Source organism: Brienomyrus brachyistius, chromosome 7, assembly GCF_023856365.1.
Source record: "Brienomyrus brachyistius isolate T26 chromosome 7, BBRACH_0.4, whole genome shotgun sequence".
NCBI lineage: Eukaryota > Metazoa > Chordata > Actinopteri > Osteoglossiformes > Mormyridae > Brienomyrus > Brienomyrus brachyistius.
In genome coordinates this window covers 10,635,032-10,662,313 of record NC_064539.1, presented here as the reverse complement: position 1 = coordinate 10,662,313, position 27,282 = coordinate 10,635,032, and the positions used below count along the sequence as shown (strand labels likewise).

General features: G+C 42.9%; 1 long non-coding RNA gene across 1 annotated transcript; it reads right to left on the bottom strand.

The window, feature by feature from the left end:
• Positions 1-5,077: 5,077 nt before the first annotated feature.
• Positions 5,078-9,066, bottom strand: LOC125745920 (uncharacterized). The gene is made up of 3 exons (XR_007398808.1): positions 8,939-9,066; positions 6,847-7,006; positions 5,078-5,355 (listed from the first exon to the last, which is right to left on the bottom strand). It is a non-coding gene; the product is annotated as an uncharacterized LOC125745920 (long non-coding RNA).
• Between the last annotated feature and the right edge of the window lie 18,216 nt (positions 9,067-27,282).

Sequence of the window (27,282 nt, the reverse complement as noted above, 5' to 3'; positions counted from 1 at the left end):
TTACTTCAGACCGAATATCAATCATTTATGAAGAAAGTACTACACAATTAAAATTTCAGTAGGTCATCACAGGAACATTTAACTTTTTTAAACAGTATTTTTATACAAAAATATCTTTATTATATTCTGATTTCGCTGAAGCAAAAACTGAACTTTATGTAATAAAAACATCCAGAATTATGCATTTTTCTTCTTGAAATATGACAGAAAATCCTTATGTTTGATTGCTCTGTGTATTTTGAGTTAAGCATAGCTGTATGGATAAAGCAGATGACACTGATTCTTACATTTTTCTCTGTGCCTCTCTGAAACACATTAAAATGTATCTATAGTCTATTTGCATTGTTCAGTATTATATGTCACGCAAAGATCAGACATCAGCAACTAGCAGCCACTACACAAACATGTTTAATACTAGCTGCTTAGCCAACACAAAGCATTGTGCTATTTTTGTTATTCATCAGACTGTGTGATTTACTATACAAGGCCATAGCCACTATGCTACCTGATGGTCATATTCCTGCTAGCATCATAGCAAAAATCATAAGGAGCGATAGATATGACTGTAAAGTTCGTCAGGGGACCAGTAGCCGAATTCCTTTGTCAGGCGATAATCATGGATGCCTGTAGGTTGTGACACGTGGACAGTAATTCCAGCCTTCTGGAGAATCTGGGGCAATGGGGCTTGAGAGATGCCAGTGCTTAGCAGAGCGTGCATGCTCTCCACAGCAGTGCAGCGCATGTTGTAAACACCCAGTGTGTTTTTGATTGACTTGGAAAAAATGCTTGGCTCTTCAATATGGCCTTCTGCATGTTTTAATATGGGGGTGTTTTTTCAGTATTAATTTCATAAAGAAGGACACATACTCTTCCCTTTAAAAAATAGGGAAAACTAAGTTGGGTGCAGCAACTTGTAGTAACAAATGCCCGGATTGTTTTTCTATATTTATTAAGAATTTAGGCTCATCTCGTAGCATTTAAACCCACAACCATTGGATTGCTGACACATTGTCGTATTCATCAAAATCCCTTACATATTCAGTTCAAAAACATGCCATGCTCTAGTGAGTGTATAGTGAGCTGTGGCAATATAAGGAAGAATGAAGAGAAACGATTGCAGTCCATAAGCTGTACCTGTTTATCCTCTTTTATGTTAAAAGGGGACAACTGGTGCATGAGTCGCAGTATGGAAACCATCTGCCCATCTTCCCATGCGGTGTGAAATTGAATCTGCTTGATAAAACATCAACATTGCATCAAGCTGAGTGTGGTGACTGAGATAGCGGTACTGTCCATCTTGGCAGCCTCCCAAAAGTAACTGCTACATCATCATTCTTCCAATCGCAGGCCAGGTGGCTGCAAGAGTACAAGTTCTTCTTGGATTTTGTGTTATTGGATTCAGTTGAAATGATTTCATTTTAATGTGAGCCTTTCAGTATTTGCTTACCTCAGTATCTTCCGACCAAATTGAAAACTGGAAGATAAAACAAAAGAATTTAATGCTGAAAATCATGATTCTTGAAATAAAATTATACAATGCAGGAAAATCATTTAGCACTAGCTTATCCACAAACCTGACTATAAGTAATCAGTGCTATGGTATGAATTTAACACATTACATTCTGCATGCAGCATTACATTACAGTTGGATTGTTGGATTTTGGCACATAGCTGTAGGAGTTATCATCAAAGCTTTGCAATGCTTAAGAAAGATAAACCTACTAAAAAAAGTCTCAACTCTAGTCCCTAATCCTCACGTTAATAGCTCCCAGCTACCCCTCCTTAGCTCCCTCATTAGTTCCATATATAAGTGCTTCCCAGTCCTGTGTTCCCGAGTCCTGTCATTGATGTAGGATTTTCCTGTTGTCTGTGCCCTTCCCGGTTGTCATTCCTCTCAGTTTTTGATCCCTCCCGGTCCAGTTTGTGTCCAGATCCTTTTCATTTAAGTTCAATAAACCCCTTTGGTTTCGTTCCAATGCCTACCCTTCAATCCTTTGCCTTTCAAGTCGTGACAGGTCTGAACTTCTAAACACAGCAAAGTGGGCATTCACCTGGCAGATATACTAGTTTCTCAGAATGGGCATGGATAATTCTGTGTCTATCCTTTATCTGTGCAAGATCGAGTGTTTCATCATCTTTCATTTTGACTTGAGGAAATTTTTTGCAGAATATGCAACTGATTTTTTTCTGGATTGTATCCAAGTAATGCATTATAAGAGCAGCAAGAAATATATAATAAAACAAAAATACGGCATTAAAACATAGTGTAGATGAGTAGAAATGGAAAATGGTTTCTAAATATTTAGTTGAGGGGGAAAAAATTATTGATATGATACAATATCATTTATGCAACTGATTATTACTTTATTACAGTATGTAATTTGCTGAATCGTTATGGATCTTAAATGCAGTTAAAGAATATTCTCAGCAAACTATGAGGCCGAAACAGGATATTGGGGCAGCTGAAGTTGGTAGGCACTAGGCAGCATAAATGTTATGTATCAGTCACTTTGAGTCCTTGTTGGTAGTTACATAGTCCAAATCCCAGGAGGCATTCTGTTGCTCTAACTTGGCCAAGCTACGTAACCTGAAAGTCAAAATATGCAGGCATATAAATGGTCAGCTATACACATGGGTGGAAGACCCTTAACCCTAGCTTTGCTTCAGTGCCTCATTTGCATACCCGTATCGTTTAACTCACTTGCATGACATAGCATTTGTTTATCTGCGGGGTAGAGTTTCCCAGTAATTTGAGTTTCCACAGTCAATATGACCACGAAGCCTTAAAGTTCTGAATAGGTACACAGGCCATTGACCATGCGAAGTGCAGGTTACAGCACCAGGTAGATTTCTGGGAGTATAGCCATGACATTGCATGCGCTGAAACCTACCAATCATTGATGTAAATAGTCCTGCCTCAATCAGCCTTTACTAAACAAAAAAAAAGAATGATAGAGTTAAGAGTTTGATTTGCTGCAGTCTTGGCTGGCATGTGGGCCGCTGGAAGCCTGCAGAAGTGCTGATTTGTGTCGGCTCTGACAAAGCTGTGACAAAGTATATCTGTGAAGGAGCCGTCACTCAGCGCTGAGCTTTCGCTTTTGTTTCACTGAATGGAAACATATGGCATTGATATGTCGTTCTCGGGACACTATGTCAGCTGATACGCCGATACCTGCGGCGCTATTTACAAATGTTCTCATCTACATATAATGCTAACTAGTCTGTATTAGGATACATTTACTGAAGGTCTGATTTCTTCTTGCAGAATATATGTCTGTAGTGTGACCTAGATACTGGCTCTGCAGTGCAACAGAAAGGTGAGTGTACTGGGAATAGGTGCTTTCCAGACACCGAAAGCACCAGTGTATTTACAAAGGGGCTTGATTCCCAATAGGGGCTGCTGGTTAAGTGCTGTCAGAAAAGTGCAGTGTATCAGTGTTTCAGTAATTCCTAATGGAATTTCCCTGAAGATTCCATGCTGTGTGTTTAGGGGAGGGCCTATCGACGGAAGGAGTGGGGGTGCTGTTCCACATTGCTTGGTACACGTCCAGCAAATGTCCCTGCAGAATTATAAGGATCCTGTAGCTGCACCTCCTTTCTGGTCTGTTTACACTCCTTCTGAGCTTTGCAGCCGACAGGCTATTTTTAATGAGTGTTGCAGCAGGTGCATTACGATTGTGGTGCAAACATGATGGCCCGCAGATCTCTAGAAAATGCATATGCATGCGTGAATTAAGGAAGTCCTCAGTGAACGTGAGTGAGGCGCTGAGAGGCTGTGGTTGCCACAGGGTAGGATGCCAAGCACTGCGGCATGCCTGCTTGTCTCAGCAGTGCAAGCTCCCTTCTGCTGTGGTTGTGGCACCTTTACTCAGAACTCGCTTTCGTCATATTCCGCAACAAAGAGTAAAGACCTACAGTATTAAAGTACAGGAGACGTCGGAACATGAAGATCTAGAACTGAATTTCTTACAGTGCATCTACAATTGTAGAAAAATGCTTTTAGGGAGCAAATGATTCTTCATATAATTCCGAAATGCCTATGGATGTCTGAGAAAGGTAAGCGTAATGGCATTAAATTACAGTGAGGAGAAGCATTGAGTCTAAATTCAATTCTACAAAACAGGGAAAGAATATTAAAGATAAATGCTTCTGTCGAGCCCAAAATATCATTAAGAAATGGAGATTAAGAGGATCTATGGAAGTCAAGGCAAGATCTGGACGATCAAGAAAAATCCTTGAAAGAACTGGCTGAGGATTAATCAGGAAGGCAAAGCAAAGCCTCCTAACTGCAAAGGACCCACTGGAAGGTCTCGTCGTCACTGGAGTAGTGCTGTGCTGGTGCAGCACAGCCCGCACAAACGTGGTCTGCATGGAAAGGTCATCAGAAGGAAACCTCACCTGCCATCTTGTCTAGAAAGGCAATCTGAAGTATGCAATGCAACATTTAAATAAATCAGAGGCTTTTTTGGAAAGTGCTGTGCTTTGATGAAGTTATAATGAACTCTTTGCCTGCGGTTACAGTTTGTGTTGCCAGTTGTTGCCAGGTGGATGTATTATGTTGTGAGGTTATGTGGGAGCCAGTTGCAGACAGTAAGCCAATGATCTGTGGGTAGTTACACAACTGAAGGTTTGGGGATTTGAGTCCCACCACTGCTCTGTGTGTGTTGGTCTCCCTGGTTGGACATCCTGATTTTCCTGAGTTCGACGAGTCCCTGGGTCAAAATGGGAGGGGCTTTTGCTTCACTTCTTTAACCAGTCACAGTCTTCATTGTGTGATGTTACCACATTAGTCGTTTTTTTTCTTTTTCTCGTTTTCAAACTCTGCCATTGAGCTAGAGGTGGTGTGTTGGTTGGCTAACTCTCTGTGCCTGTGATCTGAAGGTCAACATTCTTCATATTATTGCTATTTTTACCATTTATCATGATAAAATAATTGTTCCAAACAGCATTTGGTACTATGTTCTGTATCTATGACATGTGCCTTACCAAAAGGCATGCACAATAAAATGGGTACTTTACAAATCTGTGCACCTTGCTGCTTAACAGAAAAAAACTGCTTTTAATTACTGTGGTGACATCATACAATGGAAAAATTGATAAATCTGATGACATCATACAATGAAAAAATGGACCAATGTGGTGACATCATACAATGAAAAAAATGGACCAATGTGGTGACATCATACAATGAAAAAAATGGACCAATTTGGTGATGTCATCCAAAAAAGACTGTGATTGGTTAAAGAAACCTCTCTTTAACTGACCCAGGAACACATGTAACTGAAGTGGCATCCCAGCCAGCGAGTCCTCAGTTTGGTCCCCAGTGCTGTCCGGCAGTCTCCCCTGTGACCCTGACTGGGAAAAACAATTAAAATTTAGGTGGACAGATAATAAAATGTATTTAAATACAAATACACATGATCAATCCATAAATTCATTTTATTATACTGTCATAACCTGGCAGAATTTCCCCTGAAGAATGAAGAAATATAATATACTATTTTTTTTATAGCTGGGTTAACAACTCCATAAAATGTCATAAACTAACATTAATATATGACAGGCAGCATGTTAGCTAACAGCAATTAGTCTCATAATGCTTTGCTTAACGATACTCCCGCAGTTTGGAAAAGCATATAGTTAAAAAAAAATTTGATAGTAATAAGGTAATTAATGAAATGTCTGTCTTATTATTGTACAGCAAGACTTCAGCGAGAACACAGGGAGGGCCATTTGTCTGGCACCCCAGAGCAGTTGGGGGGGGGGGGCTTAAAGGCCTTTCTCAAGGGCTAAACACTTCACTGACCACAGGTTTTGAACCAGTAACCTTCTGATCACAAGTGCAGCATCCTGTGCACTTTGCATTTACTTTCATCCCTTATATTTTTAGGAAAGTTCGGCAGTTATCTCAGCTAACTGAAGACTATACTGCCCTAAGTGATGTTTCTGGTAAATACTGGCCTGCCATTGGCTAACAGGATGTCAGATCCCCTTTCTATGCATGAGCACTGTTGTACTGGCAAGTGAAGGAGAGTAACAGAGCGATTTCTATGATTCATCCAGACAACCTGTTACCCCAGAGATGTCTGGCCACCTATGGCTAATCAGAGAATCATTCATTTGTGTTTTAATTGGTCTTTTGGTAAGACAGCAGTTGTGTTTGATGATGCTTGATTGTATTACTGTTGTTCTTTTAATAATAAATTACTTTTAATAATTTATTTAATGACTAATTATTATTTAAATCAGTGTTGTTGGTTTTATTCAGATTAGCTATCTCCTAAAATTCTCATGTGGATGAAATCAATTGAGACCAATACAGAAATATATCAGTGTATTTAAATATTTCCTTATTTTCTTCACTTGTTTTGAACATAATCAAATTTCAGAGCAATTATTTACTTTATAGCTTTAATATGCACAAGTATTTCCTCTGAGATCAGTAAAATGTATCTTATCTTAATAATAAATGTTATTATCATAATAAATATAATACATTCAATACTCAAACATACCCAGTCTGGTGTGGTGTTTGGAGCCAATTCGGTTAGTGTTTACCACTTTGACCATCAACACTTATAGCTATTAAGAGCAGCTGAATGGCATGACATCAGTCTTAATTTACGTGATTCAGTCCGTTTATCTGGGGAGCATTTTAGGTTTATCACATTTTGTATAACCATGTTGCAAAGTAATTGTTTTCTTTTGTTTTTACTGTGTTCTGCAAGTCATAAGAAAATCAATAGGCCGTTCAAGGAGAACGGCCTTAATGCGCATAATGGCTTTTTGGGCCCCTCGCCAACAATATATGAGGCTTTATTTTAAAACGTTATTTTCTTTCCTCACCCGCAGAATGTCTGCTGCTTTCTGTGTGGCCTAGCAAACAGCTGCCCCCCAGTCACACAGGGCTTCAGTGGACCCAGACTGTCAGGGTTTGGGACAAGTAAGAAGAACGTCTCAGTCTCTGCCAACATTCGCCGCGGAAAAGTGTTGCAGATTCCATGTTCTGAAATATAGATTATGCACATATCTAAACATTAGGGGGTTACGTGAAATAAACTGCAATACTGAATTCCTTATAAGTACTTTATTCCTATTTACATTTGCAATATCAAATTATATATCCTTAGTGTATGAAAGTCCTTAATATAATAGAAATGCAAACACTTCAAAGCCCATCTGAAGGACGTAAGGCAGTGATGTCCAGGACACATGTTCTCCTTCTCATATTATCCAGGGAACTGACAGTAGCTGATGATAAATTCCAGTGATACAGTGACTCCAATAAAATATTCATATATTCCCACCAATATTTGATATAAACATCAAAACTGCTAATAATTACCAGAATAATATGGAGAATAACAAAGTAACATGACATCCTTCCATTTTCTAACCACACAGGGCTACAGTTCACCCCGGATTGGATCCCACCCCATCGCAGGTCACTCACATCCACATAATCAAACACACACTATTGGCAATTTGCAGATTCCAGTTAAATAAACTGCATGTCTTTGAACTGCAGTACCCAGAGATCATATGGAGAGAACATGCTAACTGCACGCACACAGAAAAGAGGCTGGGATTAGACTCGCAGCTCATAATGGCCTCTCATTTTAAGCTCTTTTATTATATTTTTCATTTCACTATTTATATATATATTTACACTATTAGTTTCATATTTTCACATTATACTAAACTGAACTGAGCAATTATGTTTCTGCCATTTTATCAGTTCTTTAAATAGTTTTTAGTAATTGGTTTATTTGTGACGCAGTCAAGTAAAGTCCTATATAATTATTTAGAAATAATTCTTACTCTGCACAGAGGAGTCAGCTTATGTGTCAGTTGCATCATCAAGCCTTCAGTTTGGGGATTATGGCATTTAATGTGTTTTTTTTTTATTATTGATTAATAGTCATTAGGCACTTACTGCAAATGGCAGAGTTTTGAAATTATGGTGTTACTGCCCTCTTGTGACACAATATATACATATTACAAAAGATTTAAAATAGCCAGCTATGCATCTATCAATCTATCCCTCCGTCCGTCCATCCTTCCATCATCCATCCTGTCGTGCACGCCGACCGGGGAAGCAGGAGCAGGGAGGCGAGGAAGCGGGGAAACGAGAGATTTATTATAGAAACACGCAAGGAAACCACAAGACTGACTTCAATGACCGGACTGGGGAAGACATACCTAACGCAGAGTTACAGTAAATACATAGAACTAATAACAACAAATCAGAAACAGCTGGTAAACACGGGGAATCCACACGGAGGTAAACGAGGGAGCGTGGCACACGGGAGGATCAGACGAGCAGGGCAGGACACATCCATTCATCTTCCATCCATCCATTTTCCAAACCGCTTATCCTACTGGGTCATGGGGGGGTCCGGAGCCTATCCCAGAAGCAATGGGCACGAGGCAGGGAACAACCCAGGATGGGGGGCCAGCCCATCGCAGGGCACACTCACACACCAGTCACTCACACATGCACACCTACGGGCAATTTAGCAACTCCAGTTAGCCTCAGCATGTTTTTGGACTGTGGGGGGAAACCGGAGTACCCGGAGGAAACCCCACAACTACATGGGGGGGACATGCAAACTCCACACACATGTGACCCAGGCGGAGGCTTTTTGCAGGCTCTTGACCATTATGTTAAAAGTACTTGTTATACAGTCTTGACAATTATTTTAGGGAACTGATATATTCGAAATTAAATCTACATAAAAATTAAGGTAACTCTACCCTGAACATTGAGCAATACTGCTAATTATCCTCTTGATCCAAGAAAGGCAGCTTTGTTCTACTTAACCTCAAAGCAAACCGTATTGTGAATCATTTCCTGAAAGCGGTTATGTACAGTATACACATTCTCTGAAATCTCCGTCATTTCTTACGCAATCGTACTCCACCGTTTTCCACTCACCAATCACTTCTGCTTGCTTGCACTGTATTTTCGGATATCATCAAGCTTTCTGACAGGGAGTGACATAAATCACTGTTAACGAAGGTGCCTTCGGGCAGTTGAAAGTACAAGGTGTCCTTTCAGTGTCTGGCAGAGGGTGTGTACCGTATAATTTCTACAAAGAATCAAAGGAAAACTTTACAGAATATCTTGGATTAATATGTGATGGTTGAAGTGATTTTAAATGATGAATTAAAAATTCAACTTATAATTCAAGTTTTGTTTGTTGCAAATAATAAGATAAAAATGCAATTAGATAACTTAATCAAGCAAAGAATACAAATGCATTCGAATGTAAGTTAAGCAAGTTGTGTTTTGCGGAGTGTGCTGTATGAAGAATATCCAGCATGTGGTGCTGTTGTCTTCCGAAGTAATCTAGGTTACAATGCAGTCGCATTAGAAAAAGAGAACGTTAATAAAAAAAAAAAAATGTTTTTTAAATGGTTAATTGCTGTCTTGCTAGTGACTATAGCTAAAAAATAAATTTGTTTAATAAAATATACAGAAAAAAATTTCTTAAATCAATTTTAGTTTATTAAAATTTCAGACATAATTTATCGTTCCTCAATGAAAAAAATAATTTGAAAATTTGTATTACATTTAAAGTAGTCTTTCTGTTGTTGTTTTATGAATAGAAGATCTTGGCACTCAGTGGCACATATTTTGCCAGTTAGGCCGTGGCACTTTCTATCCAGTAATAAGAAAGTCATTGCAAAGGTGCAGTTTTAATCTGCGTTCTGATACTTGAGCTGTTCATTATTTGATGTTCAAATAATTCCCCATGGTTACTACTGTCTCATTTTATAAGGTGATTCTGATTTGTATCGAACAAATTCTTCCACTAGCCTGATGCCTCTTCACATTTCCTGAGCGTTCTTAATGTTGCACTTCTGTCCATTGAAAAGCCTTATTAGGACTTGCTTTGTTATTGTGTAACCACTGCTCCAGTACTGCATACGCTTGTACCTGGGATTTCAGTGGAAGTTCAGCGTATCTGCACATCCGCCTAGTTGACTCCTTGACAGCCGTATTTTTGTAATGTGCACTTGTACGTTATTTTGGACAAAAGAACCTGCTAAATATGTACATGTAAAAATTTAACAGCAACGCTCAATCATTTCAATTTTGTAAAGAAATCGTTACGCTCTCTTGGTCACGATGGGAAGTGGAACAGAATTGCGACATTAATATCTGATGAGACCACGATTTCCTCGTAGCAGAGTGACACACCTCCTTTGGCTAACGTTTATCTTATTATTAAGGCACTTTTCTACCGCCCCAGTGACCGGTACTTTTGGTACTTCAAGGAATTACAAAAAAGAACAGTACTTTAAGCTGTTGGTTTTCTAATGCCGTAAAAACTGGTACCGACGCCGAATGATGTCATAGCGCAAGCAGGCGTATATTGTACTAAATTCGAAAAATGGCTGTAGTATGACTGAACGACGTAAGATATTAATACCAACATTGCATGTTACGCACATGCAATTCTTACAAAGCTAGATTAAGATGTTTTCTTACCTAGTTCTGTATGGACATTGTAGCGCAGGGAGTTAAAGCTTAATTTGCCAAAACATTTTTACTCTGTCACAGGAAAAAAAAACTTTTGCAATTTTAATTATTATTGCATTTCAAGATATTGCGCTTCATGCATTCTCTGAGACAATCATAATCATTTTCGTCCTTGCTGTTTAAATCACTCCTAGATGGATTTGTGAGATACCCTGTATAAATACTTAATAAAAAAATTTATTAAAATAAAATCACATTGTGATATTTCTATACAGGGGCGTTGTTAGGCATAGTTTAGGGTGACTTTAGCCAAAGTATAACCAAATAACCAAAAGTACCTGGTGTGGAGGAAAATGGCCATAGTTTGTAGTCTGTGGAATGCTGTCCTACTCTTCTGATATAGTTGTGCCAAGTTGTCTGATATTGAGAGAAGCTTGACCGTGCAGTTAAATGTGTCGACTCAAAGCATCCCAAAGATACTCAGTGTGTGACATATAAAGTGAATGTGTGAACCACAGAAGAACTGGCACAATTTCAGCTGGCAACATGAGATGCCAGCTACACGGTGCACATCACTGTGCCCCATGATGTCATCATGAAGGTGACATCATGGGGCTGATTGAATGGCATGACAATGGGCCTCAATATCTCATTCCGGTATCTCTGTGCGATAAAGTTGCCATTCATAAAATGCGAAGATATGCCTGCCCATACAAAAACCACACCACCACCAATCACAGCACCAACCCACATGACTCCATACAGCAGCCTGGTACAGTTAAAATCAAGATTCATTTGTAAAGACGACTGTTCGGCAACCCAACAGTGGCTATTTCACTCACTCTGGCGTTAAGATCCATACTCTGATAAGGATGCGGAGGATACCGATGACCTTCTCTAAGATAACTGCTGTTTCTGCAGAAATCCTTCGATTGCGCAAACCAGCTGTTTCATCAGCTGTCTGTGTGACTAGTCTCAGATGATCCCCAAGGCAAAGTTACGTGTCTGTGCTGGTGTAGGAAAACACGATCTGCAGTTATGAAACTGGCTGGGTGTGCTGCGGAAAGCTTTAAAATGGTGTCAGAGGCAGCTTATTGCGGAGAAACGGACACACTAGCAACAGCTCAAATGGACATTCCTGCACGGAGCCAATGGCACCATATCGCAAAGCTTGAGACATCTGGGCCATTGCTGTGTATTTTAGATTCCCTTTTATTTTCCCTTTTATTGTCTGTGTAATAAGGAACAGCAGTGTCATAATCATGCTGCCCAATCAATACATTAAACGACATTTAAATTTTTTTTTTATCGTTTGGCCAAATTTGAAAAACATGCACTCTTTGTATGTCTATAAAAATACAGTTTTTTTTTTCAAACTACTGCCAAATGGGATCAAAACCAGAAGTTCTGCATTCATATTTTTGTTCAGTGCAAATTATGATGAAATAATAATTTCATCAAGCTTGACCACGTATAGCATCTGAAGCAATCCTGTAGTATTTGGAGGCATGTGATGTGTTCAGATTCAGTACGTGACTTAAATATATTGACCAGTCACAGTTTTCAGGCAAGTCACAGGCATTTTGCATTATTACCCAGTGTCTGTGTGGCCAGATTCACTCCACTAGTAATTCTAATGTTAAAAATAACAGGGATCTTGTAGCTTTGCTGCTTGGACTCCGAATAAAAATGAGGATTATAGCTAAAAATCAGTTTCCAAAAAGTCATTAATTGTCCACAATGATTTATTAAGAATTAGAACCAAAAGTTTACTGAAACATAACTGAAAACACTCCTACTTCATTTACATATTTGATTTAAAGCTGTTATTACCAACAGTCATGTTTACTGTAAAGCATCATAATTCAGTGTATGGCATTATTGTCTTTAATCTGTACTCGATTAACAGAAGATGGATGAATGGATATTTATTACAAAAAAAAAAACATGAAACATGCTATTGAAAAAATCTATATTTATAACTAGAAGCTAACGGCAAGCTGATGAAATGTATTTTATTTACTTATTACCCATTATTTTAAATGAGTCACATATGTTTTCCAGTGGCGTTTTGGTTATGTTCCTCCCACTACCTGCCACAGAATTTATTATGTCTATGTTACGAGAAGTTTCATAGAAGACCACTTTGCAGAATGGTTCTGATGTTGCCTGCAAATACCAACATGAGGCATACACCTGCTCACGATCATTTATAATTCATAAAAACCTGGCAGTAGCTCAGTGTTGTTGTTCACACGATTGAATTGTTTCTCTGGACTACAGTTGCTGTGCATGTTGGGAAGGGACAGTAATGGGTTGGAGTTTTGTGGGTTGGGTGAATTATTAAATAGTGGAGTTCTTTGTTGACACCATGTTTGTCTCATGTTTGTCTCCACGAACAAAACATTTAACTCCTGTTTGTATCAGGTAGTTCCCTAGTGAGACCAGGAATCTTCCCCACCATGTTCCATGATGTTTATGGAAGCCTGGGTGCATGAAAAGGACATTTCCTTCGATTTACCATCTAAAATGATAAGAATGTGATACTTCACAGAATAAAAGTTAACTATACAATTTTAAAAATGCTGTTTACACATTACATCACAGGTTTATATCTGTATACTTAGCTGAATACTTGATTTTAATTGTGTTTTGTCTTGCATTCTTTGTTATAGTCGAGTTAGTTGTGTGCAGATATACCAATTTAATTGTACTTTTACAAAATTTGGGCAATGATATGTCTTCAAATGTTGTATCATCCATCGCGGCACTGCATAGGGTTAAGCTAAAAGTACGTTCCAGAGGCTCAGGGGCTGAGAAACTGAAATCCATAAAACGCTTCTATCATTTCCACTCCATTTTTCCTTATCAGTTTCCTTCCAGGAACTGGTGAAAAGGCCAATCTGAAAATCTGAAAAATCAGGGCCAAGGAAGTTAATCGTTTTCAGGTCTTGGGCAATCTTGTATTGCTCAAATTTGGCAACAAAATGGACTATCAATGAGCGGAGAATATCATGTTTATATTGTATATAGTATGTCACCTGAGTGTGCGGTACAGAGGCTGTAACCCTGCAGTCCTGGGTTTGAGGCTAGCTTCACCTGTTTTGTTTATTGGGTTTTTTGTTTTTCCTAACGTTTAGTCCTCTGCTTCCCTGTTTTGTTTTATCCTTTATTTGATATTGTTTATCCCTGTGTTTAATTTGCCTTGTTTATGGTTCTCTGCCCCTGCCTTGGTTATGTTTTGTTTTACTTGTTTCTTCATTTTTCCCCTAATGCAGCATTTCCATGTGTTTCCTTAGTTCTAGGTCTTGTAAGTTCCTTAGTTCTGTGTTCATTAGTGTTAGTTTCTTCACATATGTCTTGCTACCATGTGCCCTCGTTGATTGGTTGTTTTTAATTCACACCTGCATTTTGTTAGTCCTCGTTATCCTTGTATTTATGTGCCTGCCTTTGTTCATTTCTTTAGTTGGTCATTGATGGGTGTTACTGATTGTGCCTGTTTTATAATCCAGCTCCCTGTGTTACCCTGTTTCCTTGTTTGGTTGCTTTATGGTTCCTGTAGTTAGTTATTGCCTTCCCTGTTGGCTTTTTGATCCCTCATGGTCCTTTTATTTTGTGCATTTCCCAGTGTGTTCTGTTTTATGTTAATTGCTGCACCCTTTGTCACAGACCTGTCAATGGATTGTCACCTTTCTCCCCCCTGTGCCATGCTGCACCATAACAATTACAAATGGAAAATGGATGGAGGGAAAAAATTGTTTTCTCAGTTCTTCACCTGTGACCAATTATGAAGTCACTAAAAATGCAGTAGTTGTTTTCACGATTAAACTACGTCCCAATGTCTTGAAGTAATTTTACTTTATCTTTGGCTGCATTTTTTTCCCCTAATGCTAATTTTGTTTATTGCAGAGCTGCACGATAGTATTCCAGTGAAAACTGTAACTGCTGTTCTGTGTTTTCAGGTGTGATCAGGCATGCAGGCCTACTGTATATAGACAGCACACTGCAAGTTGCCATAGCTTTGCTGGGAGGTGATCGCAACGGATACAATATAAGAACCTAGAAAAAAATAACACAAACTGATGTTTATTAAACAATCCGGCAGAAATCCAGCTTTTCACCCTTTTCAACAAAATATAAATCGTCAATACTTAAATTTTTTTTTGCATGAAATAGAAAATTAATTTCAAGCCAGAAGATATCTTTGCTATATTTGACACCAGTACATTTATGTTGCTTTAGTAATGCTCTCTGACCTGAGATTGTTTCAGACAAGCTGCCAAGACGGACGTGGTAGCAAAGAAGCCAGAATGCAAATGCCTGTGTGCCCACTGAGACCACAACATAGTCTTTTTTATAATGGAATGCTGGTGATCATTCGTGGGATAACAATGCTTGGGAAAGTTTAAACATCGTCAGACAGATGCTGCATTAAGAGAAGTTTCTGCCATGTGGTTTTATACTTATTAGCAAGAAATAGACGTGGTTTCTTCTCTGTCCATTTGTCTAAATAGTACCCCAGTTTTGATTTAGAGATAATGACTAAGGTTCCCAAAGTTTATATACTAAAAAAAAATATTTAACACAATAATTACATTTATTTTGGTCTTTCTTGATAGTGTAACTGTGAAAGAATGCATCAGACATTTAAACAATAATGTTCAGGCTAACAGGTTAGCATTCTAATCTAAATGTTTTTCACTTTGACATTAGTCCTGTGTGCTTGAAGTAACCCATCCATCCATCCATCATCTCCCGCTTAATCCAGAGTCGGGTCGCGGGGGCAGCAGCCTCAGCAGGGAGACCCAGACTTCCCTCTCCCCGGCCACTTCGTCCAGCTCCTCTGGGGGGACCCGAGGCGTTCCCAGGCCAGCCGAGAGACATAGTCTCTCCAGCGTGTCCTGGGTCTTCCCCGGGGTCTCCTCCCAGTGGGACATGCCCGGAATACCTCCCCAGGGAGGCGTCCCGGAGGCATCCTGATCAGATGCCCGAGCCACCTCATCTGGCTCTTCTCGATGCGGAGGAGCAGCGGCTCTACTCTGAGTCCCTCCCGAATGACTGAGCTCCTCACCCTATCTCTAAGGGAGAGCCCAGCCACCCTGCGGAGGAAACTCATTTCGGCCGCTTGTACCCGCGATCTCGTTCTTTCGGTCACTACCCAAAGCTCATGACCATAGGTGAGGGTAGGAACGTAGATCGACTGGTAAATCGAGAGCTTCGCCTTTTGGCTCAGCTCTCTCTTCACCATGACAGACCGATGCAGCACCCGCATGACTGCTGACGCCGCACCGATCCGCCTGGCGATCTCCCGCTCCATCGTTCCCCCACTTGTGAACAAGATCCCGAGATACTTAAACTCCTCCACTTGGGGGAGGACCCCATCCCCAACCCGGAGAAAGCACTCTACCCTTTTCCGGCTGAGAACCATGGTCTCGGATTTGGAGGTGCTGATTCTCATCCCAGCCGCTTCGCACTCGGCTGCGAACTGCTCCAGTGAGAGCTGAAGGTCACGGCTCGATGAGGCCAACAGAACCACATCATCCGCAAAAAGCAGAGACCTAATCCTGAGGTCACCGAACCGGACGCCCTCAACGCCCTGGCTGCGCCTAGAAATTCTGTCCATAAAAACTATGAACAGAATTGGTGACAAAGGGCAGCCCTGATGGAGTCCAACCCTCACCGGAAACGAGTCCGACTTATTGCCGCCCATGCGGACCAAACTCTGGCACCGGTCATACAGGGACCGAACCGCCCTTAAAAGGGAGCCCGGTACCCCATACTCCCGGAGCACTCCCCACAGGACCCCCCGAGGGACACGGTCGAATGCCTTTTCCAAGTCCACAAAACACATGTAGACTGGTCGGGCAAACTCCCATGAACCCTCCAGAACCCTGCTGAGAGTATAGAGCTGGTCCACTGTTCCACGGCCAGGGCGAAAACCACACTGCTCCTCCTGAATCCGAGGTTCGACAATCCGGCGGACCCTCCTTTCCAGGACCCCCGAATAGACCTTACCAGGGAGGCTGAGGAGTGTGATCCCCCTGTAGTTGGAGCACACCCTCCGGTCCCCCTTCTTAAAGAGGGGGACCACCACCCCGGTCTGCCAATCCAGAGGCACTGCCCCCGATGTCCACGCGATGCTGCAGATGCGTGTCAGCCAGGACAGCCTCGCAGCATCCAGAGCCTTGAGGAACTCTGGGCGAATCTCGTCCACCCCCGGGGCCCGGCCACCGAGGAGCTTTTTGACCACCTCAGCGACCTCCACCCCCGAGATAGGCGAGTCCACCCCCAAGTCCCCACACTCTGCTTCCATATTGGAAGGCGTGTCGGTGGGATTGAGGAGGTCTTCGAAGTACTCCCTCCACCGACCCAAAACGTCCCGAGCTGAGGTCAGCAGCGCACCATCCCCACCATAAATAGTGTTGATGCTGCACCGCTTTCCCGCCCGGAGCCGCCGGATGGTGGACCAGAATCTCCTCGAAGCCGTCCGGAAGTCGTTCTCCATGGCCTCACCAAACTCCTCCCACACCCGAGTTTTTGCCTCAGCGACCGCCAAAGCCGCATTCCGCTTGGCCTGCCGGTAGCCGTCAGCTGCGTCTGGAGTCCCACAGGCCAGAAAGGCCCGATAAGACTCCTTCTTCAGCTTGACGGCATCCCTTACCACCAGTGTCCACCAGCGGGTTCGGGGATTACCGCCGCGACAGGCACCGACCACCTTGCGGCCGCAGCTCCGGTCAGCCGCCTCCACAATGGAGGCACGGAACATGGCCCATTCGGACTCAATGTCCCCTGCCTCCCCTGGGATATGGGAGAAGTTCTGCTGGAGGTAGGAGTTGAAACTCTCCCTGACCGGGGATTCCGCCAGACGTTCCCAGCAGACCCTCACTATACGCTTGGGCCTGCCAGGCCTGGCCGGCTTCCTCCCCCACCAGCGGAGCCAACCCACCACCAGGTACTGATCGGTTGACAGCTCCGCCCCTCTCTTCACCTGAGTGTCCAAAACATGCGGCCGCAAGTCCGACGACACGACTACAAAGTCGATCATCGAACTGCGGCCTAGGGTGTCCTGGTGCCAAGTGCACATATGGACACCCTTATGCTTGAACATGGTGTTCATTATGGACAGTCCGTGACGAGCACAGAAGTCCAATAACAAAACACCGCTCGGGTTCAGATCGGGGGGGCCGTTCCTCCCAATCACGCCCCTCCAGGTCTCACTGTCGCTGCCCACGTGAGCATTGAAGTCCCCCAGCAGAACAAGGGAGTCCCCAGGAGGAGCGCTCTCCAACACCCCCTCCAAGGACTCCAAAAAGGGTGGGTATTCCGAACTGCTGTTTGGCGCATAAGCGCAAACAACAGTCAGGACCCGTCCCCCCACCCGAAGGCGGAGGGAGGCTACCCTCTCGTCCACTGCGGTAAACCCCAATGTACAGGCGCCCAGCCTGGGGGCAATAAGTATGCCCACGCCCGCTCGGCGCCTCTCCCCGCGGGCAACTCCAGAGTGGAAAAGAGTCCAACCCCCCTCAAGGAGACTGGTTCCAGAGCCCAAGCCGTGCGTCGAGGTGAGTCCGACTATATCTAGCCGGAACTTCACAACCTCGCGCACCAGCTCAGGCTCTTTCCCCATCAGAGAGGTGACATTCCATGTCCCTAGAGCTAGCTTCTGCAGCCGAGGATCGGACCGCCAAGGTCCCCGCCTTTGGCCGCCGCCCAGATCACCTCGCACCCGACCCCTATGGCCCCTCCCATGGGTGGTGAGCCCATTGGAGGGGGGACCCACGTGCCTTGTTCGGGTTGCGCCCGACCAGGCCCCATGGGTGTAGGCCTGGCCGCCAGGCGCTCGCCATCGAGCCCCACCCCCAGGCCTGGCTCCAGGGGGGGGCCCCGGTGACCCGCGTCCGGGCAAGGGAAAACGTGGTTCCAAAATTTTTCTCATCATAAGGGGTTTTTGAGCCGTACTTCGTCTGGTTCCTCACCCAGGACCTGTTTGCCTTGGGTGACCCTACCAGGGGCATAAAGCCCCAGACAACATAGCTCCTGGGATCATTGTAACACGCAAACCCCTCCACCACGATAAGGTGTCGGCTCCAGGAGGGGGCTTGAAGTAACTTTCAGCATAAATTACTCCCGAGGAAAATTATTCGTGTGTTACTTATTGTTGAAGTGTCGAGGCATACATAGCTGCACTAGAATTAGGATGATGATTTCACAATGACACACGGTGTTTTTTTGAGGTTGCATCATGACCTTGATGCACAGGTGAAGGCAGACTTACTCGTCTGACTTGCCAATAAAAATAAGGTGTCATGTAAAGTCTTCTTTAAAACTTAAAAATGTCTTTTCCCACAAAATGCGGCACAGGGATAAAATACCAGCTTTGACAATTAAGTCCAAATTCTGGGAGCATAAAAATCAAGTTTGTTCACTAGTCTCATCCTAAAAGGAAAAAGTCGTTTCAAAACTGAAATGTGGTATGACACACAAAGAAATATTTCACTCTGCTGATTATAAAGCTGGTGAATATTAAAAGCCTCAAGGCAACTTGAACAATGTGAATATTTCCTTTGTGTTTTGATAAGGATGGACATTTCCTGAGCACGGGCCCTGCTCAGGGGGCTATCGGTGACATCACTCTGCCAGCCCTGGGATTTTACCGTCAACTGTCCAATCACAGTTGTGTCTTTATGCAGACATCCCACCCGTTTGAGTCAGATTTTTTAATGTTAATCTGTTATGGATCTACCTCCACTGATAAATAGCAAACACCAAATCATAACGATCATGATCAACACAATGGTTTAGTTAGAACTGCGATGCTTTTTTCATGCCTTTCGGGAAATTGTGTTTTGCACGTCCCTTCTTGCTATCCATGAGACATGAAACATACGGGTGAGAGTATGTGCTCAGGATGCAGGGTCAGCCAACGTCCACTGAACAAATGGGGATGAGGACCTTGCTCAATCACCCAAGAGTGACATCACTCTGCCGGCCACAGCATTTAAACCAGCGACATTCCAATGAGAAGCAGAGTCCCACACCACTACTAAAGATCAGATAAGATAAAACTTTATTCATCCAAAGGGAATATATTGTGCCAAGACATAGCTCTAACTGTTCAGGACACAGACAAAAGAACTTAAAAATACCCAAGACAGGAACACAGTGAGAGTCTAGTGCTCCCAGCGCTTGATGTGGACTGGAATTTAGAGGAGCTACTTGGTGATACAAGCTTCCTGCTGAAGGAGCTCCTGTAGGCCTCAGAAGATCTCCTGGGTGAAATAAACCTCCTACTGTAGGAGCTACTGTAGGCCTCAGAGGACCTTCTTGGTGATATAAGACTCCTGCTGAAGGAGCTCCTGTAGGCCTCAGTGGAGCTCCTTATTGATATAAACCTCCTACTGTAGGAGCTCCTGTAGGCCTCAGAGGAACTTCTTAGTGATATAAGCCTCCTGTTGAAGGAGTTCCTGTGGCTCTCATTGGAGCTCCTTGGCGGTATAAGCCTCCTGCTGTAGGAGCTCCTGTAAGCCTCAGAAGAGCTCCTTGGTGATATAAGCCTCCTGCTGTAGGAGTTCCTGTGGCTCTCATTGGAGCTCCTTGGCGGTATAAGCCTCCTGCTGTAGGAGCTGCTGTAGGCCTCAGACGAGCTCCTTGGTGATATAAACCTCCTGCTGAAGGAGTTCCTATGGCTCTCATTGGAGCTCCTTGGCGGTATAAGCCTCCTGCTGTAGGAGCTCCTGTAGGCCTCAGAAGAGCTCCTTGGTGATATAAGCCTCCTGCTGTAGGAGTTCCTATGGCTCTCATTGGAGCTCCTTGGCGGTATAAGCCTCCTGCTGAAGGAGTTCCTATGGCTCTCATTGGAGCTCCTTGGCAGTATAAGCCTCCTGCTGAAGGAGTTCCTATGGCTCTCATTGGAGCTCCTTGGCGGTATAAGCCTCCTGCTGTAGGAGCTCTTGTAGGCCTCAGTGGAGCTCCTTGATGATATTAGCTCTTGTGGCCTTCGGTGGAGTTCCTTAGCAATACAAGCCTCCTGCTATAGGATCTCCTGTAACCCTCAGTGGAGCTCCACTAGCTATTCAGGGTGCAGTGCAGTGGGTGAGAGACCTTGTCCAGGATGTCAAAAAGTTTGTATAACATCTCCTCAGACACAGGCACCAGAGAGTCCAGCCCAATTCCAAGCATTCAGCCAGCCCTGCTGATGAGCTTGTTAAGCCTGTTGGCATCTATCTTATCAATTAGAGAGTTTAGTCACATAACAAGGCCGTATTTCCTTAGGATACTCAAGAAAAACAGCTGATGGAGTCTTTCTACTGCTTCTTCATTGAGAGTGTGCTGTCATGCTGTATTACAGTGTGGTATGCCAGCTATTCAGCAGCAGACAGGAACACTCCTCAGAGAGTTATCAGGGCAGCACAGACCAATATCAGCTGTCCACTCCTCTCACTGGAGGGCATCTTTAGCTAGCACTGCATTAGAAGAGCCACCTGTATCATTAAAGATTTCTCACATCCTGGTTGACTTGTTGCCTCTGCCAGGCACTACAGGTCAATTAATACATGAACCACTGGATTGAAAAACAGTTCCATTCCTAGGGCTGTATGACAGTTGAACCCACTTTCATAGATTACTGTAGCCTGTGTCTGTGACAATACAGTGTAAATAATATCCTAAGATGCCATGTTTACTGTATGGTTCAGATCTCAAGCTGTTAGAGATAGATTCATATCTTACATACCTACATGTCCCTATTAAGCTGCTAGGTGCAGCTTCTGATGACTTCAGATACAAACTGATTTCGTTTTGCGCCATAACACTGGATGACAGTAAATGAAACTTGTTACGTTTAGTGAAGATGAATTTCTTCCCATTCATTGTGTTTAAAGGGGATTTTAGACACTACAGGTTTTATTCACTTTAGCTGTTGATTGTTTTCTTCTGTAATAGAGAGAATAAGACACTGAAAGTGAATTTTTCTGAATCCCATCGTCTGACTTCACTCTCCTAATTAAGAGTAGCTGCGCAATAGACTCGTTACAATTTCGCTTAGTATTTTTTGCATGTTTGACAAGTAACAAATGACACCCAACTACAGCTTATGTTCTGTGATCAGATATATTAACTGCATGTTAGTCCTCTGTCAACATGTCATCAATCAAGTCTTTATTTTGGCTCCGTAATTTTTTTTTCTTTGCCCTTGCCATTTTCTTGTTTGTGATTCTTTGCCAAAATATTCCAGTCTTTTCCTTGTGGTCCAGATGCATAAATCAATCAAGCTACGTGCAGTTTGCTGCTGCCATATTATTTTACTTCACTGTGATTGGACATTTTGAGCAGGGCTGGCCAATCTTATCGGTTTTTGGGATACCCTTTAGGTCAGCTGTTCAAACACAGGGGTGAGGACTCTTCAGCCAATCAGTCCTCTAATCAGTAATCTAATTAGGGAGTCACAGCAAAAACCTGCACACACACACCGGCCCTTTGCGGATTGGCCACCCCTGATTTAGAGTGTGATTCATTACATTTCTTCATAAAAAACACTTTTTTTTGCACTGATACATTAGATTTTATTAGTGCAATTGCCTACAGGGTCAATTTAACATGCAATTTGAATGCCTATTTCCCTTAATTTGAACTGTTTCCCATAATTTGATATTTTCCGCATTAAATATCTCTAGGTAGTTGAAAGAAAATCATCTAGTTTGTTCCTGGCTGCGATTCTTAAATGCAGACTAAACTACAATAGAGTTGATGAACTACATTTAAAATAGAAACAGATAGCAAAAGGCTAATAAAATAGAATAACTAACCCAAACTAACCTGAAAGGAAACAGTCACCAAAAAAACAAAAGGCATCCGAATGGTGAAAACCAAGGACCAATTATGCAGTTGCAAAGTGAATATAAATATTGAATTATAGGACACAATAACTTTAGGAACAAAAGTGAATCTTTTATGTGTGAGCACAATTCATTTATAAATAAAATGCTTTTGTTAATCGACATTTTTAATTTTGCTCTTGCATCATGCGAGATGGGGGCGGCATGGTGGTGCAGTAGTTAGCACTGTTGCCTCACACCTCTGGGACTCGGGTTCAAGTCTCCGCCTGGGTTACATGTGTGTGGAGTTTGCATGTTCTCCCCATGTCATCGTGGGGTTTTCTCCGGGTACTCCGGTTTCCCCCCACAGTCCAAAGACATGCTGAGGCTGATTGGACCTGCTAAATTGCCCGTAGGTGTGCATGTATGACTGAATGGTGTGTGATTAATATCTAAATTATTGTGAGAATCTGCTGGTTGAATTTTACAAATTGACATAATCATAGCATTTTCAGTATTTCATCAAAATTTCTGACATCATAACCGAGTAATTTGTCCAGCTGAAGAATCCAAAGTGAGCAGAAAGTGGTGTATAGGTGGCAGTGGTGCCCGTAACTCGTATGGCGTCCTGGGCGATAGTAACTCTAAACCACCCACCAGCAAAAAAGGCACATTTCTGAACTCACCATCATTTTTATTAAGACATTCATTCAGGTTTTATGTTATTAAGGAATTCACAGAACCCAGACCCAATTATGTCCGTGAATCTATGTATTCGCTTCATTATAAATTAATTGTGGCTGATTTGGTAACATTTCCTGTGTGACTGGTTTTACTAACTGCATCAGTACTGTACAAGGTTAGAGGTGTGCTATATGACAGATTCTCTTTCCCCTCCCCTTCCCCCCTCTCCAGTGGGGTGCTCCGAGGTCAGTCTACCCCCCTGCCCCCTCCCTATCTCTCCCACCTGTGAATGCGCTCAGCAAACAAACAAGCTCACAAACAAGAATGAGGACACTCACTCTGACCCACATGGTGACATGATATCATTGAATTGACGCACAAATGAGCGATACCAAATCTGATGTGCCACTGGGTTTTTTCCTTGTGAGCGCCCTCTGTGGCCCCTGGTGGGATGCCACCCTGGGCAGCTGCCCCTGTCGCCCATTCCCACTGGTGGGTGGTGTTTTATACCCCAGTATCTTCTCAGATGATTTAACATCATTCATTGTTCACTAAAGCCAATGATTTGATTATAATGTTGCAAATTATCCATGTCTGTCGCACTTCTCTGCAGCATAATAATTGCAACTTAGAAGAATCAGAATAACTAATGTTTATTCAATTCTGTTCTCAAATAATTTGGCAACAGTAAAATAAGTTCAGTATATATTTTCGTACCATGTTGTACTTAAAATGTCACACATCTGCAGAACAACGAAGACGTGTTACCACATGGGTGGATTCTTCCGCCGACTGCAGTGTTGGGCGATAAGATCTTCGCAAAAGTCCTGTTTTTTTTTCTGTTCCACTTACTATCATATTGCCTCCACTCACAGGCCCATGATGGCTGTCAGTGTAACCATTACATTTTTTTTCCATCTGGAAACATTACCGACACTGCAATGCCAAGAGCTCATTCACGCATGTTCATGCAGAAGTTTACCTTCAGATGCTGGAACGCCAGCTGGCGTCGGACCTGAATTCATATACAAATAACCTATACAGTTTATTTGTGTCCATGTAATAAGCTTGCAGTTACTGAGTGACCTGTGGGACTTATGGGATAAATATCTGGATCAATATGCTATATGGTATTGCTTCTGACAATTGCAGCATTGTATCAAGCCAAACGGTTTTGTTATGTTGTTATGTGCAGGTTCGGTATATGATTAAAAGCATGAGAAGCCCTAAATGAATTCCAAGAATTGGCTAATTAGGTCACAGCCATTGCTGACATGGGTTTATCATTGAAGACACAGTCATGCAATATCCTGCAACAATCATTAGCAGCAGAATGCGTGGTTGCAAAGGACAGGTTAGTCACTTTCCAAGTGACTGTGAAGTCTGGGTGCAAGTTCACTTGAGAAGGTATAGGCTGCACTAGTTTAATGAAAGAGAGAGTAAACAAATGCAACCCACAACAAAACCAGCCACGGTCCATCATATAATGGAAAGCCATCCCAGAAGAGCAGACCCAATTATGCAGTAGGGTTGCCAACAAATCTACTTCAGGAAGGACACTTTGGCTTTTACAAACTACTTTAAATTTGAAAGGCTCCGGCACTCGGCTAAACAGTTCAGTTCTTCTTGGCTCTGGCTGGTTTGCTTCCTTGATTGAAAGACTTATCCAGCTGTTTCACATTAACATACATGAATGATTGTAGGAGACCAGTCAGCACATAGCAGGAACTCAGCCTAAATGATGTAAAATCCAGGTCCATTTGATTGAAATGCTAGTTTACAAATCCTGGTCTAAGTGAAAGAGTCCTTCCTGATAACCAGGAGTCACACCCCTCAGCCTCCTTGAGAAGGTCTATTCTGGGGTACTGGAGAGGAGGGTCCGCCCATTGGTCGAACCTCATATCCCGGAGATACAATGCGGATTCCGTCCTGGTTGCGGGACACTGGACCAGCTCTTCACCCTCACAAGGATACTGGAGGGTTCATAGGAGTTTGCCCAACCAGTCTATATGTGTTTTATGGACTTGGAAAAAGGCATATGGCTGTGTCCCTCAGGGGGTCCTGTGGGGTACTTCAGAAGCATAGGGTACAGGGTCTGCTGCTGTGGACCATCAGGTCCCTGTACAAACTAAGCAAGAGTTTGGTTTTCTTTGCTAGCAGTAAGTGAGATTTGTTTCTGGTGGGTGTTGGTCACCGAGTCTGTACATAACTTTTATGGACAGAATTTGTAGGCATGGCGAAGGGGCAAAGGGGGTCCAATCTGGGGGCCTCAGGATTGTGTTGTTGCTTTTTTCAGATGTGGCTTTGTTGGATTGTGAGCTGCAGCATGCACTGGGGTGGTTTGCAGCTGGGTGTGAGGCGGCCGGGATGAGGATCAGCACCTCCAAGGCTATGGTTCTCGACCAGAAAAGGGTGGATTGTCCTCTCCTGGTGGGGGATGAGTTGCTGCCTCAAGCGGAAGAGTTTAAGTATCCCAGGCTCTTGTTCATGTGTGAGGAGAGAAGGGAGCGGGAGATCGACAGACGGATCGGTGAGCGTCGGCAGTAATGTGGAGGCTGTACGGTTCTGTCATGGCAAAGAGGAAGCTGAGCTGGAAGGCAAAGCTTTAGGTTTAGCAGTTGATCTACTTTACATTCCCACCCTCACCTATGGTCATGAGCTCTGAGTTGTGAAAGAAAGAATGATACTGCAGATGCAAGCAGTAGAAATGGGTTTCCTCTGCTGGGTGTCTGGGCTCAGCCTTTGAAACAAGGTGAGGAGCTCGGACATTTGGGAAGGACTCTGAGCCGCTGCTCCTCTGCATCAAAAGAAGCCAGTTCCGGTGATTTGGGCATCTGTGTAGGATGCCTCCTGGATGACTCCCTGTGTTTCGGGCATGTCCAACCAGGAGGAGGCCCTGGGGCAGACCTGGAAAAGTGGCAGATGATGATTTCTTGATATTTGATATAAAATTTCAAATTTATTTTATTAATTTAAAGTTATATTTATATTTCATACTTTAATATCCCTGCGATGGGTTGGTGCCCCATCTTTGGTTGTTCTCTGCCTTCTGCCCATAGCCTCTGGGATAGGCTCCGGACCCCCGCGACCCTGAATAGGATAAGCGGATACATAAAATGGATGGTTGGATGGATGGATGGATATTTTACTATCCTTTTAGGTATAATTCAAGATGAGGGGTAGTAAGAAAAATGATTATGTTGTGCTAGTTCTTCACTGGTCACTTTGAAAACCCTTTTATGGTACAAAAATTAAATTCTCCGGTGACTGCAATGTACATTAAAATAAGGGTGTGTATTACAGTAATGATAACTACTTTCCAAAATGTTTTTCATTTCTTTATTGACTCCAGTCTCATCATGACTGCATATTTAAAAATGCATCCATCCATAACCCAGGGTCACAGAGTATAGGGATCAGATCCCAGGAAGAATGGAACAGTGATATGCTATCAATACCCATGGGGAGATTCTCTTTACCACCCACACATACACATGCAGGTGAGAGCAAGCTTGGGGAAGGGGGGGGGGGCACACCAAAGGCTGGGGACTAAAGGCCTTGCTGAAGGGCCTATGGTTATGTGCAAAGCAGGGGCTCAACCTGCCACCCCCAAAAAAGGCTCTGTGGGGGACATGCTGGCACGGTTGATAGTCTTATGCATCCGGGGTTGGGGCTATATTTTCTGGCCCTGATTTTGACTATATGGAGTTTACCTGGTCTCAGGACTGGCACTCATAGACAGTATGTGACCTGTGCTGCACTGGCACCCTGTCCAGCTTATCCCCTCATTGGGATAGATTATCTCATCCTCACCCCATAAAAGATCATTTGTAGGGGTGGGTGTCCCTAGTGGATGCCAGCTGCTACTGCAGGGATGTTATTGAGATGTGCATGAATGAAGGAGGTGATGTGGTCCCTATTGATAACCTACTTCTGTGGCTCATGCAGTAATATCACAAGAATAAACATATTCTTATTATGTTTACTATTGATATTTTGGAGTCATCTTGTACTGCTCTACTTTGTATTTCTTGTGCTTTCAAATATATTTCAAATAATACAATAGGTTTATTGTATACCATAGGTTTACCATAGGTATTATTATTGTTTTATTGTAAGCTGCGTATATTTCTTTAATATCTTTTCTTTACTAAAGCTGCAACCGGAGTGTACTTTGTACTGGAACAGACTTAAGGAAAATATCTTGTCACCAAGTTGACCAAGTCGGGTTAAAGAGATTGATAATGATTGCCAAGGTTAGGGTAATATATAAGCTTTAGTACTGAGAAGAAAAAA